The sequence below is a fragment of the Sitophilus oryzae genome, unplaced genomic scaffold (genome assembly GCF_002938485.1).
Source record: "Sitophilus oryzae breed Bouriz unplaced genomic scaffold, Soryzae_2.0 scaffold_907_pilon_pilon, whole genome shotgun sequence".
Classification (NCBI taxonomy): domain Eukaryota; kingdom Metazoa; phylum Arthropoda; class Insecta; order Coleoptera; family Curculionidae; genus Sitophilus; species Sitophilus oryzae.
The window spans coordinates 435813-457600 of record NW_022147536.1 but is presented as its reverse complement, the minus strand read 5'-3'; the positions used below and the strand labels follow the sequence as shown (position 1 = coordinate 457600).

Genomic DNA, 21788 nt, shown 5'->3' with positions numbered 1-21788 from the left:
AGGAGAATACCAAAAATTCGCTTGCCACTTTGAAAGCGTAATTTTTAAGTCGAAGTTCCAGAATTCGGGCCCTGAAAGGGTACAAAATCTGGAAAAGAAAAAATTATAATACCGTTTTATAAAATCTATAAAAAAAGTATAGAAACTGAAATATCCAATTTAAAGAAATGATTTAATCACAGACTAACCTAAAGCTAATTTAGTTTGTAATTTAATTTTAGATTTACTGGAAGGTTTAACATTGGGCATTAGTTAATGATGTAACGTTAGGATAACTTTTGAAAGATCATCTTAATCTAAAATTGTCCACTGGCTCTAGAAAGTATATGATCAACACTCTTTCAAAGGTTATACATATTCATTTTTTAAAAATTTAATGTAGTAAAAAATTCACCATATATTTTGTCACATAAAATGACCATTCTTGAACTAACTGGTAAAATAAAATTGGTACATACATAACTATCACTCATCATTTATCACCAGTTCCTATTAATTCAGTCAATAGGTCTACTTATTCTAGTTGTAACTGCTGTTTACAATTTTCGTTACCATAGCAACCTGATTTAAAATGCGATTATTACCAACACGGTTCATTAATAATGAATTGTGTAAGTACGTATTGTTGTTTCAGACGATAACAACAATATACATATTTTTGTAAATGTCTTGTAAATAAGTTGTAGTAACGATTAAATCGTAAAAAGATAGTTTTCATTATTCATCGAATTTGAAACATCGAATTTTGGATTTACTGTTGCAAAAATAAAGTATACAGGGTTGTTCACCACATACTACATGGAGTATTGTAGCTAAACGATGAGATTTTTACAAGTTTTGGGTTCGATGAAGGACTATTAGAGGTACAATTTAAAAATAATTTTGCAAGATACAGAGTGTCCCAAATAAGTAAAAAATATTAAAGTTGTATTTTTTTAAATGGAACACCCTGAATATTACTACATTTTTAGTTTCTACTATTAAAATAAAGGTAAATTTGATTAAGATTTATTATACTTAAACCTTACCGTTTTTGAAATATTTTCAATTTTGTGAAATTGCAGTAAAAATTTTAAGGCTTCATTTCTCCAAGGGTATCAAAGTTTTTAATACTAAATATTTACTGAAGTTTATTTACTGATCAGTTATTCTGTTGCAATAATAAAAATAATACTACCTTATACAGAGTGTCTAAAAATTTATTTTAAATAATTATTAACTTCAAACGGCAATAACTTGTTTAATTTAAATGGAACACCCTGTATATTTTACGAGAATCAGATGCACAATTTAATTGTCTATCAAATTATATTATACCATTTTTTACCTATCTCTTTAAGTTTCCGTAGAAAATGCATTTTCTTGTAATTTAGAACTTATTTATCAATATACCCATGGACTGTTGACATTTTAGATTATTTTTAAAGATGTACCAAATTTTTAAAGAGTACAGATACATAACAGATACTAATATTGTCGATATAATTCGTTTATTTCATTAAAAAATAAAAAAAACTGTTTAAATATTTGTTAAAGAGGACCAATTAATATGATTCCAGTATTCAAACTACATTAACTGACTGTTTGCGTTGATTAATAATAATTGCTCCAAATACTAAAAAACTGAATTTTGTATGGGCATTAGACAGTGTGATAAAAGTAACACCTTAAAAATGATATTTCATTTTTTAATAAATGCTTATTTATAACAACAAAGACTTTAATTTGATAACTTATTATTATATTGATTTCTGACTCAAAAATCCACATTTATTTATAATAATTTATTAACGAACACAATTAAGTATGTCATTAATTAGTATATGGGCGGAAATAATGGTGTTATATTTAATTAATGGTACAGTCTTTTATAAAGATTTAAATAGTTTTCTTTTTGCATACAAATGGGCTAGTAATATTATCGTTTTGCTAAAAACGATAATATTACTAGTCTATACATTTTGTACATTTGTTGCTTTAAAAACAATCTAAAATGTCAATATTCCACGGATATATTGATAAATGAGGTCTAAATTATAAGAAAATGCATTTTCTACGAAAACTTGAAGGGATAGGTAAAAAATGGTATAATACAATTTGATAGACAATTTAATTGTGCATCTGATTCTCCTAAAATATACAGGTTATTCTATTTAAATTAAAGAAGTTGTTGCCGTTTGAAGTTAATAATTATTTAAAGTAAATTTTTAGACACTCTCTATAAAGTAGTATTATTTTTATTATTGCAACACAATAACTGATCAATAAATAAACTTCATTAAATATTTAGTATTAAAAACATTGATACCCTTGGAGAAATAAAGCTTTAAAATTTTTACTGCAATTTCACAAAATTGAAAATATTTCAAAAACGTAATGTTTAAGTATAATAAACCTTAATCAAATTTACCTTTATTTTAATCGTAGAAACTAAAAATGTAATAATATACAGGGTGTTCCATTTAAAAAAATACAACTTTGATATTTTTTATTTATTTGGGACACTCTGTATCTTGTAAAAATATTTTTAAATTGTAGCTCTAATAGTCCTTCAACGAACCCCAAACTTACAATTTGTAAAAATCTCATCGTTTAGCTACAATACTCCGTGTCGTATGTGGTGAACAACCCTGTATACATTTTAAGAATTATATTGGTTACAAATCTGCAACTACCTAAATAGTTGGCCGACTAAGAATTACATGTTGCATGTCACCTCCTGGCTTATTTTCTAATAGGTATTTCCTCTTACAGTATCCAAACTATTTAAAAACGTAAGTCAGAGAATTCAAGGTGTCTTGTTTTTCAAATTAATATTTTTTTTTAGAAAATATGCCGTAATTGTTTTGAGTATTATGCAATAAATTAATTTACTTTAATAATTATTAATTATTGCTTTAATAAAAAAAGCACATTTTATTTAAATAGAGATGCAAAAGTATTAAATCAAAAGGCACTAAGTATTTTTATATTTAAATACTTTACTGAGAAGGGCATAATTCTCCCGCGCTCATAGTCACCGGCTAAATAATTTTTGTGTTTAGAGGATGTTTGGTCATTACAATCTGTCTGACTGATTAAATATAACTTTATAACAGCTATCTTAATGTAACATATATACAGGGTGGCGCACCTCATTCGCCTCGGTTGATTATACGAAAACGGAAAAATGTAGAAACAAAATATTTTATGTGTTTATGTGGGGAGGTAATGTGCACAATTTAAAATTATTTTGAAATGTACAGGGTGTTTCAGAACTAAGATCCATTTCAAAGTTACATTTTTTCTTATGGAACACCCGGTATTTTATTTCATTTTTGGATTCTTCGGCCCAAAAAAAGGTATTTATTATAAGGGTTAAATATGTTTAAAATCTTTGGTTTTTGCATGCTACAATAGAATAGATTATTAACACCCTGTACATTTCTTTTCAGAATTAGTTCTGGTGCTGAGTTTAAAGGTAGAGAAAAAAAAACAGAAAATTGATATTCCTTCCTTAAATGTATACAGGGGAATCAAAAATTCCTGGTCTATTTTAAATATTTATTTTACATAAAAACTTCGTTATTTCAAATGCACCACTATGTATTTTTGTAAACAAGTCGAAGCAGATTTAAATGCTCTTTTAAACTATATTAGAGTTTCCTATACCTATCTGGCTCAGATTTTGAATAAAAAGCGATTTTTCAATAAAATTGTAATCAAGATGGCTAGTGTTGTCATGGCAAGTTTCTAGTGACAGTTAGTAGCTATTTTCAAAATCGAAATTAGTTTATGGACTTATTTAAATTTATACCAGTTGACTTTTATTTAATTTACCTTCAATAGTTTAATAAATAATATTTATTAAATATGTGCATATTATTCTATCAAAAAAACGAAGAAGTAGTTCTTTGAATTATTTTACGATGACTTGTAGATATATGAATTTTCTATAAAATAGCCAATTACGGCAAATTCATTTTATTCACTTCCAACGACAGGTTTCTGCTTAATAGGGTTTTTATAAACCACACTACCAGCTCTGCGAAATAGGACAAGAAGTTTTTCAAAGAAACGCTTATCAGGAAGATTCCTATTTGGATATCTTTGAGCATTAACCCTTGAGGCCAAGAAGCAATTTTCCTCACAAAATAATATCACTAGTAACATATCTATTCGTTCCGCCAGCAGATACTGCTTTATTTTTCATGATAAAATAATGAATACTCTTACTTATTAAACTATTGTAGGTAAATTTAAGTAAACTGTTATAAATTATAAATAATAATGTCCATAAACTAATATCGACTTTGAAAATAGTTACTGTCACCAGAAAATTGCCATGGCGACACCAGCCATCTTGATTGCAATTTTATTTAAAAATCGCTTTTTATTCAAAATCTGAGCTAGATAGGTATATAGGGAACCCTAATATACTTTGAAAGTGCATTTGAATCTGCTTCGATTTATTTAAAAAAATACAGGGTGTTGCATTTGAAATAACGAAGTTTTAATATAAAATATGTCCCTAAAATAGACCAGCAACTTTTGATAGCCCTGTATAATAAATTTAAGGAACCAATACCATTTTTCAGTAAAGTTTATTTCTCTACCTTTAAACTCAGTATAAGAATTAATTCTGAAAAGTAATGTATAGGGTGTGAATAGTCGATTCTATTGTAGCATCCAAATTTAAATATCTTTAACCCTTAACTGGTCCGGCGTCGTCTGACAGACTACGCCAAACCAAATAATTAACTCATTCTCATTAGTTACTGGGACCGCCCACACAATTGGCGTTCCAGCTAATCCTCCCCCTCTCGGTCAACTACTGATAGCCATATTTATGCCCAAACTGGATTAATTTTTTAGAAGTTATGGCAGAAGTTACTTAAGCCGTAGTCTCTCAGACGACGCCGGACCGTTTGCGTAAGATTTTGTGTTTGACAAACTTTTGTAAAATATGGCCGGGCCTTCGAACAGAGTGCGTTTAGGAGACTCTAGTTATGAAGAAACTCTATTAAAATGATATGATGAGGACTGTGACAGTGACAATATGACAATCTGCCAGACAAATACGTTTGACAATGTCCAATATTCCAAGAGAAATATACTTTACAATTGGTAGAATACTTGCAATTCCTGTACAACCAGTACACGCCTGCGGAGATATTCTTATCCCAGAATTCTTATCCTAGTTAAAGACAATGTTATGTCCTAGTTTAATTATTTTTAATGCCTAGAATGTACGAATCCATTTTGTAAAACATGTTCAGGAAAATAATGAACTTTGCCTCATGCTGTAAGTAAAAACATTTTCTTTAACTTCAGTTTTATAGCTTAATTTTTTTATATATAGTACTAAAAACATAATTCTGTATTGTAATGACTGTTAGTAATTTGGTTTTATTTTTTAGAGCTTAGTAAAAATCTAATTGTTTTTTTTTTCAAATTTATATGTATGTTATTTTATTTTGTACTATATTTTCTTAAATTTTATATTAATTGAACCAATTTTTGTCTATATTAGTTCAATAATACATAATATAATATACAATAAAATAAAAATTTGTTATTTTTTAGTTTTTGTGTGTTTTTTTCACCTTTTAGAAGGCGTATTCCCACAGACTACGCCGGACCGTTTATGATACATATTTATTACCGGACCAGTTATGGGTTAAATATCTCAAAAACTAAAGATTTCAAGCATATTTAACCCTTATAATAAATGCCTTTTTTTGGGCCCAAGAATCCAAAAATTAAATAAAATACCGGGTGTTCCATAAGAAAAAATATAACTTTGGTATGGATCTTAGTTATGAAACACCCTGTATATTTTAAAATAATTTTAAATTGTGCACATTGTCTTCCCACATATACTCATAAAATATTTTGTTTCTACATCTTTCCGTTTTCGTATTATCAAGCGAGGCGAATAAGGTGCGCCACACGGTGGAAAGACACAATATAAAATGTTGGACATTGACTTAAAAATAAAATTTTAAATTAAATAATTTTGGTAGAAGATTTTAATTACTTAAAGTCCAGACCGTTATATTTTATCCAACTCAAAAAAATATTTTTAATTATATGTCTGTTTGAAAAGTTTCAAATGAAGATATTACACTGACTTAATTATGGTATTCATTTCTTGTGAAACAACCTAGTTTTATAAAAACTGGCAAAGACATTAATAATTTTTTTTAACTATACATATTAGTGCAAACGATTGTTTTCACTTTAAAATAAAAGATATATATAGTCACAAAAGTTTGGGAGAACAATTGTATATAAGAGACACATAAACATTTTTTTGCTGCTAAATACTATATTTAGTAGCAAAAAAATGTGTATGTAGAAAAATAAAAAAATGGCCAAAGTTGGCCAAGACTTTATATATATCACAAGGTAGATTAAGCCTTTCTAATAACGAAACTAATTTAACATCTTGCCCCAGCTTGCCCCCCTCTAAAAATTTCCATTTAATATATTACTAATACATGCTATACTAAAATCAAAAACCTTTTCAATTCCAATAAATTAATTTAAAATTTTTAGAGTCAAATTATCTTTATTTTTTTATAAATTTATTAATATTTAATTATTAATTGGATAAATACAAAATGACGCTAAAATCAAAAACAGATACAGGGTGCTACAAATATATGGAAAACTTATAAACTATTGGAAAAAGAAAAGGGTTAAAGTGCAGCGTTGAGCTTTTTTGTTTGTGTTAAAAATATTCTAGTGCGTAGATTTACTGTTATATTCTTTGCTTATAATAAAGTTAGTGTACAGGGTGTCCCACTAAGAATAGCTCTCGGCTATATCTCGGAAAGTATTAGCCGTGAGGCCTGCGGAAAAAAATATTCATAACTAAAGAGGCTATGAGAAATTGCTGGAAATTATTTTCAAGTTTGTAGAATGGCCGCTAGAGGGTGCAACTGCTATAGAAAAATAAGAAAATGGAGTTTTTACACAATTTTGCCTAGATAAGTGGTACTATAAATAATAGCTTCATAATCTTCAGTAAATTCTGAATATTATTTGTTAGAACCATTTTCCCCTACCTACCAAAATAAAGTGGTGGGGGAAGGTTAGATCTGTTTTTATTTAAATATTAATAACTCCGGACTGAATGGACAGAATCCAACTAACGGGGGCTCGTTTAAAAGAGCGTTTCTTACTCTATATTATACCATATAAACAATAATAGTAAGCTTTTGAACGTAGACGCTAGGGGGCGCTGTCTTACAATTTAACAAACATTGCGCGTTTTTTCAAAAAAATTAAATGCGATGGTATATGTAATTTTAGCTGACAGTAAAGAGTAACGAAAGCTTAAAAAATCAGTGAAAACCGCATCTTGATATCTTCTTTCAAACCGAAGATATTAGGTTTGATCATATTTTTATAATACGGTATCAGTAGTCCTAGATTTCAGTGGTAAAATCTAAAGATATTTCTTTTTAAAAGAATCAAAACTAAAACATTTCACGACAGTTTGGCAAAGTTTATTAGCATTTAAAAATTCTAAGATTTTTCCAAAACATACTATATTTTTAGGTCACCCTGTAGATGGTTTGTAATGAGTCAACTTTCTTTCATTAAAATTTAAAATTGTTCTGTTTATACATTATTACGGTATATAAAAATCATTTTTTCGTCCTTTGGATTAAAACTGTTGAGAAGAAAACCTCATGTCCAACCGCTCCCATAAGCTCGTTCCACTGTGCGCCACCCTGTATGTAAAAATCGGACATGTAAAAATAAGTAAAGTTTATTTATTAGCCGACCATACCAACAGGTATGGTCGTTTTTTTTTAATTTCACTCAAAATGAGTTATTTTGAGTGAAATATTTTTGTTGTATTTGGGTCATAAATCACCTAAATACAAAATATTTGCATGGTGTCCGTCTGTGTGTAACACGATAACTCAAAAACCGCTAAACCGATTTTAATCAAATTTGGTACAAAAATACTGTGGTACCCAAAAATCTGGCCATTAGTTTTTGGTGGAGGTGGGGGGTTGGGGTAAGGGGGTATGGGAGGGGGATAAACATTTTAAAAACTCGTAACTCCAAAATTACAATAACTAGCGAAACGCGGTTTTCAATTTAGGATTAGGAATAATTTTTGCAACAATCAGTCAAATTCGCAGATTTTGAGATAAAACAAATTTGGAAAAGTTCCTTTACTTTGAAACTAAAAGAAAAAACTGCCTACCAACTTTTTATTAATATGTTTTAGTATGGGCGGCTATACGTGCCTCCCGGCGCACAGTGCTTCGAACATATGGCTCTAGAGGACAAAAATGCAAAACTTCTCTTTTATTGTAGGCAATTTATTCAAACTAGGTTTATTTGACACAAATGATGAGTACTCTCATTGTACTAAATGATGATGTTCTTAGTCCCACGTTTATGAAAAAAAATCTTATAAATAATAAAAATGTTGGAGCTGTGTTCCATCTAAGGAAATAATAATTTATAGTATGAAAACGGTGTAAGTATTAAATAAATCCCTGTGATAAAAAAAAATTCGCATAACATTAGAACATGATTCCTACAATATAAACCTAATATAAGATAAAAATGTTTTTCTTTAATGAAAAAGAAACATTAATGATATATTTAATTAAAAAAAACTTAAGATACTATAAATTTACTTTAGGACAACAAAATGCATAGATCGTAACTACTCTGATTCAGAAGAATTATTGCTGACAGAACCTTCCAAATTTATAGTATCCAAATCACAGGTAGATGAAATATCCTCACATATAAGATATTTCTGTACATAATTTTCTAATATGTTACTTTTTCGCGTTGTTACTGTTCTTTTTGTTGGTATGAGGGGTTCGGATGTTAATAGTTTTACTTTAATAGACCATATCCATATATTATTTTTTCGTTTTCTTGGGTATGAGGTTTTATAATAAATTGAAAGATGGAAACATTTTTTATGCCACATTTCGCTCCAACATAGTGGGCTCAGGCACAAGTGGTTATTAAATTGGACTGGAAGGTTCATCAATATCTAATAAAGAACACATTTTTTGAAATATAAATAATTTTGAGTTCTTGTCCTTATGATTAAGCCAAGTATTAACCAGATCGGCATTGCTTATCAATTTTACTCCTTCTGAAAAGTATTAAAAAATAAAGTTCGTCGCAAGCGGACGCAGGTGAACTATACAAAAATTAAAAGTGTATGAATATGACAACAAAAATATTCAATAAATACGATATGTTTTGATATGTTTTTTTTTAATGACTGTTTGAAGTTTGAAAACGTAAAATTTTTATACCCATTTAAGAATCATCTTAAAAAATAAATAAAAACTAAACAATAACGAACTTCTTTAGAAATAAATTTAAAGTACATACCTTGTTTAACAATATCCATAGTGGCTTTCAATTAAGTACATACCGTTTAACTCCATATACAGAACTACTATGAATGTTATTCTTTTGCTAATATAAGATAATGATCGCAAAATTTATTTTTATTGAAAATATTTGCTAACAAAAAACGCTGTTTATGAAAAATAATATACAGGATGGTTGAACATTGCTATAAGTATAAAATTACATATTCAGATATTAGTAAATTTTAACTTTTTTTTCGATTTTTGTCCATGGGACGAAGCACTGTGCGGCGCCAATTTTTTTTAGTTACCTTTCTCACCTGGTATCTGCCAATGAGGTTATAAGGGGGGGAGGCGACATAAGCTATCGAGAAATGTACCCAGTTACGCCATATTGGTAGTGGCAATTCTTACAGTTCAGTTTTTGAGGTTAAGTGCGTTGCTGCGAGTGTTTTTTTAATTTTCCAAGACTATTTTTGTGTTTTTATTTGAATATTTGGACTTTCCGAACATGTCTTCGTGTGCTGTAAGTAGATGTTGAAGTCGACAACGTGTAGAGGGGAAGAAATCCACTGAAATTGCATTTCATAGGTAAGTGTAAACATAATACAGGACCTGATTAAATTATTTTCGTATTTTCCATTTAACTAGTTATGCGTTTATTAATTAAATATTAAGCGTTTCTATATTGACAAAGTGTTTAGTTAATTAATACGTTGTTAGAGGCAATTAAGTAATTAAAACATGCCTCGACTTCTATTCTTGTAAAAAAAATTCTTAACAATATCTGTTATTTTTACTACATATACTTTTTTTGACAGGAAAGAGTATTTTGCTAGGCCAAATTTAAAAGTTTTGTTTTAACTACGGTTTATTTTTCTATTTTTACACTAAGATTTTGTACTTAAACATTTATTTACATTCCTTTTTAGCATCTGCTAGCATATACTATGTACAAACTTCATATAGTATAGCTTTAATTTTTAGATAAATATTATAAAATCAACAAAGTAAATTTATTTTTTGCAGATAAAGTCTTAACGACTTATATTTATTGATAAACATTTATTATTTTAATAAAATTTTATATCAGAACATTTTAAATTTAGGACGTAGTAGGTATATAAATTTTGCTCCCTTTAGAAAATTTTTATCAAATAAATATTATATTAAATCTGATTTTTAGGTTTCAAAAATCTCGTCCGTCGAGAAGCTTGGGTGAAGTTTGTGAACAGGAGAAACTGGCAAGCTACATCAGGTAGTGTTCTAATGCTCGAAACATTTTTCTGATAGCTGTTTTGACAGAACATCTCAATAAAATATCTCAAATTAATAATCATTTCCTAAGATTTCTAAATTTTAATGATTATCAAAATCTTAATTATGGTAAATCAGTAATTATGTTTAATTATTTTCCGCTTTTTTTCTATTTTTTTTTTAAAATGTTAAGGTTATTATTGTTAGATACATCAATAAAAACAAGGCAATTAGTTTAAGACATACTAGCAACAAAACAGTGTTATTTAGTGAGCAATAAAATTTAATTTATTTAATGTGTATTATTTTTTTGTTTTTCCTCCTTAAATATACATAGTATATAGTCATTAAAATCTTGTAATTTATATTTTTGAAAAAATTGTAGGTTTTGTAGTTATTTTGATTAATTAATTTTTTATTTAAAAATGTTGAGGTCGTTAAATATAACGACCTTAAATATAACGATGAGTGTAAAATAACATTTTTCAAAGAAGTTTCTGTAATCCGGCCCTGCTAATGCCGCCATATTGGTGCTGGCTTAAGCCACGCCTAGTGTTACCATTTTTCGCAAGCACTTTAAATGCTCATAGCGTCTCCCTGTATATAACCTCATTGGTATCTGCCAAGGTGTTACAGCACCAGCACAAGATGTGACTGGGACCACAGAATATCTAGCTACGCAACAGAAGCCTCGTTACATGTATAAAATTGTAGGTATCAAAAGGAGACAGGCTTTTAAAGCCTGTCTCCAAATCAGATATTTTGATGCGGTAGTTTTGCTACTACATAATAGAGGGCAATAAATTTAAAAGAAAATAGTTTTCTACAAACGAAATTTAAAAGAATTTTGTGCAGCGTTGCCATTGTGTAATTCATATTGTAATACTTCCTGATAAATCCTACCTTCAAATTTGCTACATCATTTAAACATATTAAAATAGATCAGTGCTCTTTTTTCAAACGTTTAAGTCAGGTTTAAGTATTTAACTTGCCATGTTATAATAGTTGGGGTTAAATCTTACGAGCTGAATTACAATCAGTTCCTGACGTTTGATTGTAATTGAATCCTGAATTTTGATTGTAATTCGGCGACAATATAATAAGTATTGTTCTATAAGTAAGTTCTACTATTATGATACCACTTCCTGACGTTCAATTGTGTTCATACTTTATAGTGTATGATCGGAGAAAACCGGCGTTAGCGATAGCTATGAAATGAAGATCGCTGTCATTTTATATGGGAAATAGTATACCATAATATAGTACCATATTACGATACATGGCGTTCGATTGAGCTTAAACTTGGTATTCTACTTATCTTTAGTAACATTGTAATATTATGGTACCATGGAGCATATAAAGTGGTACCTTCTATAGTACTACATTATGATACCACTTCCTGACGTTCGATTGGGCTCGTATTTGATATATACTTGCTTATTTTTGATGACATTGCAATAATATGGTACCATGAAGCCATGAAGCATATCAAGTGGTACCATACCATAATATAGTACCATATTAGATACATGGCGGTCGATATAGGGCTTAAACTTGGTATACTATGTATCTTCGATGACATTGTAATTTTGTGGTACCATGGAGCATATAAAGTAGTACCTTCTATAGTACCATATTATGTTACCACTCCTTGATGTTCGATTGGGCCCATATTTGATATATACTTGCGTATTTTTCATAATATTGCAATATTATGGTACCATGAAGCATATCAAGTGGTACCATAATATAGTGCCATACTACATACATGGCGTTCGATTGGGCTTAAACTTGGTATACTACGTATATTCGGTAACATTGTAATTGTAATATGATGGTACTATAATTCATGTAAAGTGGTACCTTCTATATAGTACCATATTATGATACCACTTCTTGACGTTCGATTGAGCTCATATTTGATATATAATTTCGTATTATTGATGACATATTGCAATATTACGATACCATGAACCATATCATGTGGTAGCATAATATAGTACCATATTACGTACATGGCGTTCGATTGGGCTTAAACTTGGTATACTACGTATCTTCGGTGACATTGTAATATGATAGAACTGTAAAGCATATAAAGTGGTACCTTCTATCGTACCATATTATGATACCACTTACTGACGTTCGATTGGGCTCGTATTTGATATATACTTCCGTATGTTTGATAACATTGCAATATTATGGTACCATGAAGCATATCAAGAGGTACCATAATGTAGTAACATATTACGATACCATTTCCTGGCGATCGATTGGGCTTAAACTTGGTATACTACGGATCTTCGGTGACATTGTAATATTATGGTACCTTGAAGCATATCGAGTGGAGTACAATATTATGATATCATTTGCTGGATTTTGATTGGGCCCAAATTTGGTATACTTGCGTTTATTTATAAAGATTTGTTGTGTGTTACTGCATTATAATAAATTATTTCCATTATTATTAAACTTATATTTCATTACTAACTTTCCAGCATTAATAAATATCACTATCGATCGCCCTGTATATTTTTAAAGGTAATTAAAGGTATTTTCTTAGTTAACAATAATATAAGGTAGTGTATATTAAAAATGTATTTTTTGAGTATATGTTTTGTAATAATATACTTAAAACTATTTCAAAAGCCAAACGAACAATTAACATAAGTGTGTCTGACAAGAAAAGAAGAATAGAAAGAACTGTTATACACCAGAAAAAGAATGGGATGCCAATTAAAGGTCTTTTGGAATCTGGCAACTGTGCATATTTAGGCGAGCTTGAAGGCCGTCGACGTGCCGTCGATCTAAAACCAAAAGTTCAAAATTTCCAATTATATTCTGATTATGATATTGTCGCGCCATCTTGTATTTTATTTGTGCAATTTTAGCTCTTTCATTACGAGTATTTTTCTGTTGCGTAGCTAGATATTCTGTGCTGGGACCGAAAGCAAGAATGTAAAAATTACTATAAAACGTTAGTGTCTTCTTCGAAAGCGAATATCTCGCCAAAAGAAATAACGCTATTGAGATGAACCAGAAAACAAACTATTGAGAAAGGATGTACCCAGATAATAAAAGAAAACATGTTTCACAGGGGTGTACGCAAGGTGTATGTATTTTCAAGCTGTATTACAATTATGTAACTATGTTTAATAATTATGAATTACGATAATATCATATTTTTTTATAAATCAGGTTATCAAAATGAAGTATTAAAAAGCTCAATATGTGTGTTAATTTAACATAGTAGCATTGTGTAATTTAGTAAATAAAGTATATAATTAAATATTAATTTTATATCGAATTTTCTTTAAAAAAACACAATATATCAAAATGTTAAAGGAGCTGCCTTATGGCATGACCCAGACCTTAACTGTTTAAATTGCCAGTATATTGGGTGATGAAACATTATCATTAGTAGTGTCTATAGGGGGCACATATTATCTTCAAATATAAGCGATACGAGAAATAAGAAAAAATAGAAAGAGGTAATTTATAAATATGTATAACCACAGTCCTAAGATTTGTGCAACGGCTCATGCAAACTGGCAACGGCCCAGCTACGTCGAAACACCGGTTCCTATTAGAACACCTAAGTTAAGCGACGTAAGGCGATACTAGTGGACGGGTGACTGATTCGAAACTCTGTATCATGCTGTTGTCGAAAAAAAAGGCAAAAGTGTAAAATCTATTGACACACACTGCTCATTCACGCCAGTTCGAGGCCGGATGAGATCGGATATCTCGTGAGTAAGAGTCGATTTAGACACTTGCCAAGTCGGTAGGCCATTGACCATGATATGGCCGAGGACCGCGGTTCGGATTCCGCGTAAACAAAGTAGGCCCCGTCCAGATTAGCCCTGGCAGCAAAAAGGAGACGTTAACTGAAATCTTTACTTTTTCTTTCAAATTGGAAGATTCACGCTAGTAAAACGGGCAAGAAGATGACCAGTCTGTGACACGAGTATTTGGTGAAGGTCTGTTATGAGTCGTCGTGAGAGGTTTTGTTTTTATTTTGGTTTGGAGTACTGGTGACAAAAGAAATTATTTAATGAAATGGTAATGATGCCTTACTAAGTTATGAAAAAAACAAACTTATGTTTTGAGATCACCGATAGATTAATGAGGGTTTGCGTTGTATTACGTTTGATGAACAGAGTGTTCCATTTCGTTTTACATTGTTTTATCCGTCCAGACAAAATGTACAAAGATGCGGTTTGGCAGCAAAAAGGAGACGTTAACTGAAATCTTTATTTTTATTTTACTATGGAAACTGTCGTAAACATATCAAAAACTTCCATTTATCTTCTTTTTTTTGTTGCACACGCGGTTCTTCTACTCTATCTATGCTTGTCGAGGACCTGTCGTCCGCGCGCCAAATTTGGACATTAATCCTAAAAATTTAATTTGTAAAATGCTGATATTTGAACAATAAATTAAATGTTTACTGTCACAAAAATTAAATTATATAAAAAGATACATTTAGCCACTCCATACGAATATCAATATTCTTAGGAAATCTAACCAGAAAGTATGCATGTGGTTTAATATAAATTAAAGGACAACTGAATACTTTACTTGCCTATGAAAAGATAATTCGGAGACCTTTATATTAAGACTTTCATACACTAAACACTTTCTAGTCATTTTTACGAGTATTTAGAAAGTCCAACGAATCCAAGTGGTAACCAACTCAAGGCGGAACTCAAGAACTTGGAAGATTCCATCCGCAACCTGGAACGGAAATCTTGCAATGGTCTAAGACACTCGAAGAAGTTTCTGAGGGCTTATGATCAAGAAAAATCACAGATCTTCCTGGGTCTGAGTAAGAACAATCTTCGGATTGTCACGGAGTTTTTAACAGGACACTGTCTCCTCAATGAACACCTCAGTAGATTGAAACTAAGAAGAAACGGCGAATGCAGATTCTGTGGGGAAGATGGTGAAACACCAGTACACCTCATCACTGAGTGCGCCGAGACGACAACCATTCGTGCCATGAACTTTGGTACGACTGATATTGGAGATGGAGAACTACCCTCTATAAAACCGTCCCAGATACTGGCTTTTGTCAAAGCCCTGGGACTGTATGATGAGTTATGATTCAAGAAAGGGGGACACAATGGATCTGTAAGGTCGAAGTGATTAACCCCCCTCCCACTCATTCTAAAAATTCTAAAAAAAATTCTAAAGTCCAACGAAACAAAAAAAATAGCAATATAATTGCACAAACTTAAAATTAACTTCTCACTGAACACACTTGTATCCTTGGCTGTATAAAAGCGGTCGATAAAAGAGTGATTAATACAATTTTTAAGTTAAAAAACGCAAAAACAAGCGTTTCTCATTAAATTAAAATATTACAAAGGCTAATAATGTCTACAGTGTATCCCAGGAAGGTCTTTTCTCTAAAACCTATCAAAATTTGGAAAAGTATAAATGTGATTAACCATTTTAAAATAAGCAAAAATTTTTATGAAGAATGCATTTTTCTCAAAATGTCAATAATAGAAAAAATTTTTCCTCCTGTGAGGACAATCCGAAGACATGACCGAGCATTTTACTATCTACCGCCAGATTATTGTTTTTTTTTATTTAGATATATTAATAATTAATGGCAAATAAAAATTAAAAATTATAATGAATTTTGACCATATACCTTTCTCCTCTTTTCATAAACCAACAAAATACAAGGGTACAGGTATACCCTACACAATCTTTAGTACCTTATACCTGCATTGACCCAGACCGGAATTGTTAAATTTCTTAGCTTATTGGATGATGTAACGTCCCTTATAAAATTGTAAGTGTAAAATCTCAATAGCCATCCCAAATATCTTCAAATCTAAGAAAGACCTTAATTAGAACCAGAAAATTGTAAAAAATATTAATATAAATTATTTTAATAAAATGCTACATTGATTCTAAACTGTAATTTATTTATTTTAAATTACCAGAAGAGAATACGGATTATACAATTTAACATCTTAAGAAGAGTTGAGAGAACAAGAAGTTGAGAGTTCACTATAAATGACAGTATTTGTTCTTCAGTGGCCAGGCTTTTTTGAGAAATATAATAACAATTATAACAAAAAGACTGTTTCAAATACCACATTTAATTACATTTTAATTCGGAAAATATATAATTATAGGAATTGGATTGTCTAAAACTCTATGGTCTAAAACTCGTATTCCTTCTTTCATAATTTATTATTATAAATTTATATGATTTCGATTATTTTCCCAGATTATCTATTAACAGTATAACTGTTATACTGTTTGTAATAACAATCATACTATATTATAATTATTAACATAATTAACGATTTTGACATTAAAATGAATACAAATATAAATACTACAATATTCATAATTTCAAATTAAGAAAGTATTAATTAAAATAAAAAATTAAAAATTAAAAGTATAACGAAAAACGAAATAAATCATGAAATTATTACCCATGGCCAATATAAATAAACAACTAAAATAATTAATTTAATAGATTCTTCTGCTTTTTGAAAAAGTAGGAAACAAAATTAGTTGTACTATAGTCTGCCATGACCCAGAGCTCTTCTTGGGTGATGTAACATTTTTTCCAACATTGTAAGTTGACGCGAGCTGTAGGATATAGGAGGCAAATTGACAGATGTTTTGAGAGCATTGCTGAAAAGATGAACGAGGAAAGAGAGTCACCATATGTTAGAAAAACACGATAAATTTTAATAGATCAGATTTTTAAAATATCTAAAATCTAAATACAACTATTCAACAATAGACCCATTATAACATACGTTCCTATCTGCTGGTGTTTAGAAAAAAATACTTTTTTTAATTTGAAGAATTAAACCCTGTGTAATAGCAATTTAAAATTATATCTTTCTAACACCTTCGTATATGTAAATACCTACCTTTGAACAGTTTATTTGCAAATTACAGGCATAAGAATATACGTAAATCTACTTTCCATAAGAGTTGACTCACCTTTTGATATTAAAATACAAATATCACCTGCAAGTAATGTAGGAACAATATACATATACGCTATCTGAATTCATTTGAAACAATTCTAGCTAGTTAGATCCCAGTGGTTAAAGTTAGATTATACAGGGTGTCATTGAAATGGTGTAAAAAATCAGGGGGTGATAGTACTCCTAAAAATAGTAAAAAAAGTTTCTATAAGTATAGGGGGGAAAATGCATATTAAGGGAGTTAGGGGCACTGAAAGGGCGAATTTAAAAAACGGTTGTTTTGAAATGGCAGGCTTAAAAAACGACATAAAATTTCGAAAAAAAATTCTCTGCCATAAATTTTGACCCTAAATCAAATGGTGATACTAAAAAATTATTTGGAAAAGCGAAAAGGGTAGTTTTTGCAAGGGTAGGGGGTTATTTCGTGAATAACTTTTTTGAGGATATTTTTTTGCAACGTGGGTTCATTAAAAACGAAATAAACCAATTACCAAAATTCCTTATTAAAATAATGCATTCCTTCATTCATAGTAAATGTTTAAAGTGACCACCATTCATTTCAATGCAGACATCTGCTCCAAGATCTGTGTACCTTGTGGAATATCCTTGGTGTTGTCCAAATTTGATTGGAACAGTCAATAATGCGTTGCCGTAGTTGCCCTTCAGTATTAATCGGCACTGAGTAAACCAAAACTTTCAAGTGGCCCCAGACGTAGAAATCAAGTGGATTATTTCGTTTTTTAAAGCAATAAGATGTTTTAAAAATCATGAAATTTTGATTTTTCAATTAATTATTTGATAACTGCTTGGTTACTTTTGAACCGCCATAACTTTCATAAGTTTATGTTGATTAACCAGTTAGCAAAACCCATCAGAGCAAACTCTTTGCCTTCAATTTTCTCGAAAACCATCGCTCTGGGCGATGTGCAACAAGAGAGCCTTTTTTATAGGAAAAAGTACGTAGTTTTCAAAAAATGAACCCACGTTGCAAAAAAAATAACCTCAAAAAAGTTAATTACGAAACAACCCCCTGCCCTTGCAAAAACTACCCTTTCCGCGTTTCCAAATAATTTTTGAGTATCACAATTTAATTTAGGGTCAAAACTTATGGCAGAGCATTTTTTTCGAAATTTTATCTCGTTTTTTAAGCCTGCAATTTCAAACCAACCGTTTCTTAAATTCACCCTTTCAGTGCCCCTAACGCACTTAATATGCATTTTTCGCCCTATACTTATAGGAACTTTTTGTACTATTTTTAGGAGTACTATCACTCCCTGATTTTTTTACACCATTTCAATGACACCCATAGGAACCATGTTGGTTTAAAATTTAAATATCTGTATAGTATTAAAGTATACTCTCTTCCGATAAAAATCAAAACCTTTCTACCCGAAGGTGTAAGAAAGTAGGTATAGTAAGTAACACCAAAATAACTAATGAAATAATGAAAAAAAAATCAATCTACATCAAAATTTGCGATGAAGAATATTTATTTTTTAGTTTAAATTGTAATATCACTGCAATATTAACACATTACACATCAACTGTATTCATCACTCGGCTTTATTCTCTATTTTTTATATTTTTGCATTCTAGATATACCGGGTGCGTCACAAAAGTGTCTCTCCTCTACAACTTTTGGTATGTTAGTATTATAACATAAATTATTATAATTGATTGACGTATTCAATTGTTTTTGTTCACTTCCTGTTTCACCGGAAATGACTACAATTTTTGAATTTTATATATGGCACTCCCGCCGGTATATTTTAACTTTATTCGATAGAACATCACACTCAATAAAATGACATATCAAATGTCAACTTTTGACATTTTCTCATATGGTTTATTTGAAATTGTAACATGCTGTTCATGTGTTTATAACGACAATTTGACTCGAAATACCGAGAGTGTTGTACAAATTATTCATAAAAAATGCTTTTTCCAAATATGTTAATGAGTCCCTCGTTCCATTTGAAAAACTGAAGATATGATTAAAAATACGAGTGGGGCATTTTTTAATCGGTCAAGACAAGACACGAAAAATATTAGACGATAAAATCTATTTTTCCAATCCCCGCTTTGATTAAAAATTATTGTTTTTAACATAACCATGGTACCCTAGATTAAAATTTAAAATATAATAATTTTTTAAGCCAAAATTTTCTATCGAATAAAGTAAAAATATACCGGGGGTGCCATTTAAAAATCAAAAGTTGTAGTCATTTCCAGTGAAACAGGAAGTGATCATAAACAATTGAATACGTGAGTCAATCCTAATTTATGTCATATACTAATTAATAATAAATATACCAAATCTCGTTTCTTTCTAAAGTTATAGGGGTGAGCCACTTTTGAGACGCACCCGGTAAAAAAAATCTCTATTTTTTTCTAGACATAACCTAGCCAAATGAGAAGAGCTTGTCATTTCAAAAAATAACATGTTTATTCTTTACTTTGAATAAGAAGACTAATGAAAGAGCATAATGCTATCCATGTATTCATGCATGGTGGGCGGAAAAAGGACTCTAGGGTGGGGATCCTTGACAGTTCTGTTTGACGACTCATTTGACACATCTGAATTTGATTTGAAATTTTGTGGATTTGTCAGTATTTACGGAGCTTATTTTATGTTATTTATTATTTATTCTACTACTGATAGTTGTATAAAGGTAGTAAATCTAGATGGAAATTGTGGCAGAACTTAAATTAACAGTGACACTATCGCGATTTATCGAAAAAGACTCTAAAATAGTTGATTGTGTAGCGTGCGGTAGATCTCGGCAAAAATCGAGTGAAATAATGGAACAACTTTTCGCTAATATACATACGTGTAAACCGATCATTTATGAAATTCACTTAAATTAACTAATTATATATTTTTTCTTGCATTTTTGCTTTTATTTACTACTTGTCAAAGATTAGATGTCAAAGAATTTAGATACGTCAATTTGACTTACCTGCTTCAGTAGCGTATCGGATGTTTATGGTTATAAATAATTATTATAACTTATCTATTTTTATTAGAATTTGATATTTTTATAACAATTTTAATAACTACAAAACATTTATTCACAATGTAAAATAAAAAAAAAATTATTGAGTCTACCCCACGTCTATCCTACACGATAGTTTTACATTTTTTAAATAAAATTAGAACGGCACTGATAAACCGGAATTTAAGTCGGCCATATTTGAGGCCCATCGCGGTGGACCTAAGGTTCTTGATATGCTCCTTCCTTAGTCTTCTTATTCAAAGATTCTTTAGTTAGGTAAAATTGTCTTCAAAAAATACCGCTTGAAAAAACAACCATTTTTATATCACGGAAAGAAAGTAGGTAATGTTACAGTTTCGTTTAGTTTGGCAATGAATTGAGTGGGGCTTTTGTGAGATAAGTGGCGGTAAAATAATTTTTTAAATACAATTTTTCTAAATACCTAATTTTAGTTACTGAAATATGTATAACCCAAAAATGACTATTTAAATTAAAATAAATTGAATTTCAAATTTTTATTCCATGAAAAACTATTGTTACAGATTGGCCCCTAAATGTAGTTTTTAATTTAAATAGTTTTTTTTTACATAAAACAGATACCTATTATGAATATCTTTTGTGCTTTTTGAAAAATTGTTTAATTAAAAAAATATATGAAACTTAAATTCATAGTGTAAAAATTTAAATAAAAGTCTAAAATTCTAAAACTAAATTAATTATTATTTTACTTTGTTAGGCTTAAGGATTCATTGATTGGCATTTTAGATAAAATAACAACAAAAAACAGAATTTCTTTTCTAAAGAAAACGGTTTAAGAAATATCCAAAATGAGAAAAAAACTAATTATTGAATTTTAAAATCTACTAAAAAATAAATATATATTTTTGTTGCGACAATGAAAATTTTAAATTTTTCTTATAAAAAATTGTAAATGCGTAAATATTTGACTTTAATCGACTATTCCTTTGTTATGTAGGATTAAAAATAAAAATGTTTAAAAGGCACGCGTTTTTATCGCTTTTAAATTAAACCAAAATATAAACTCAATTATTGTATTAAAGAACAAAAAATGTTTAGAAATACTTTTTAATTAATAACACAGAAACCATTAATAAGAAAAAAAGTACAGAAAATGAAGCTATCAAATTAAATAATATTTAATTTGATAAAAAATAAAGTAAAAAGAAATAATAATAAAAGTAAATAAAATAATA

The 21788-nt window shown here is 29.6% G+C and overlaps 1 protein-coding gene across 1 annotated transcript in view; it reads right to left on the bottom strand.

Moving 5' to 3' along the window:
- LOC115890676 overlaps nt 1-21788 on the bottom strand; it is a 298050-nt gene that overhangs the window by 40818 nt on the left and 235444 nt on the right. The window lies entirely within an intron of this gene.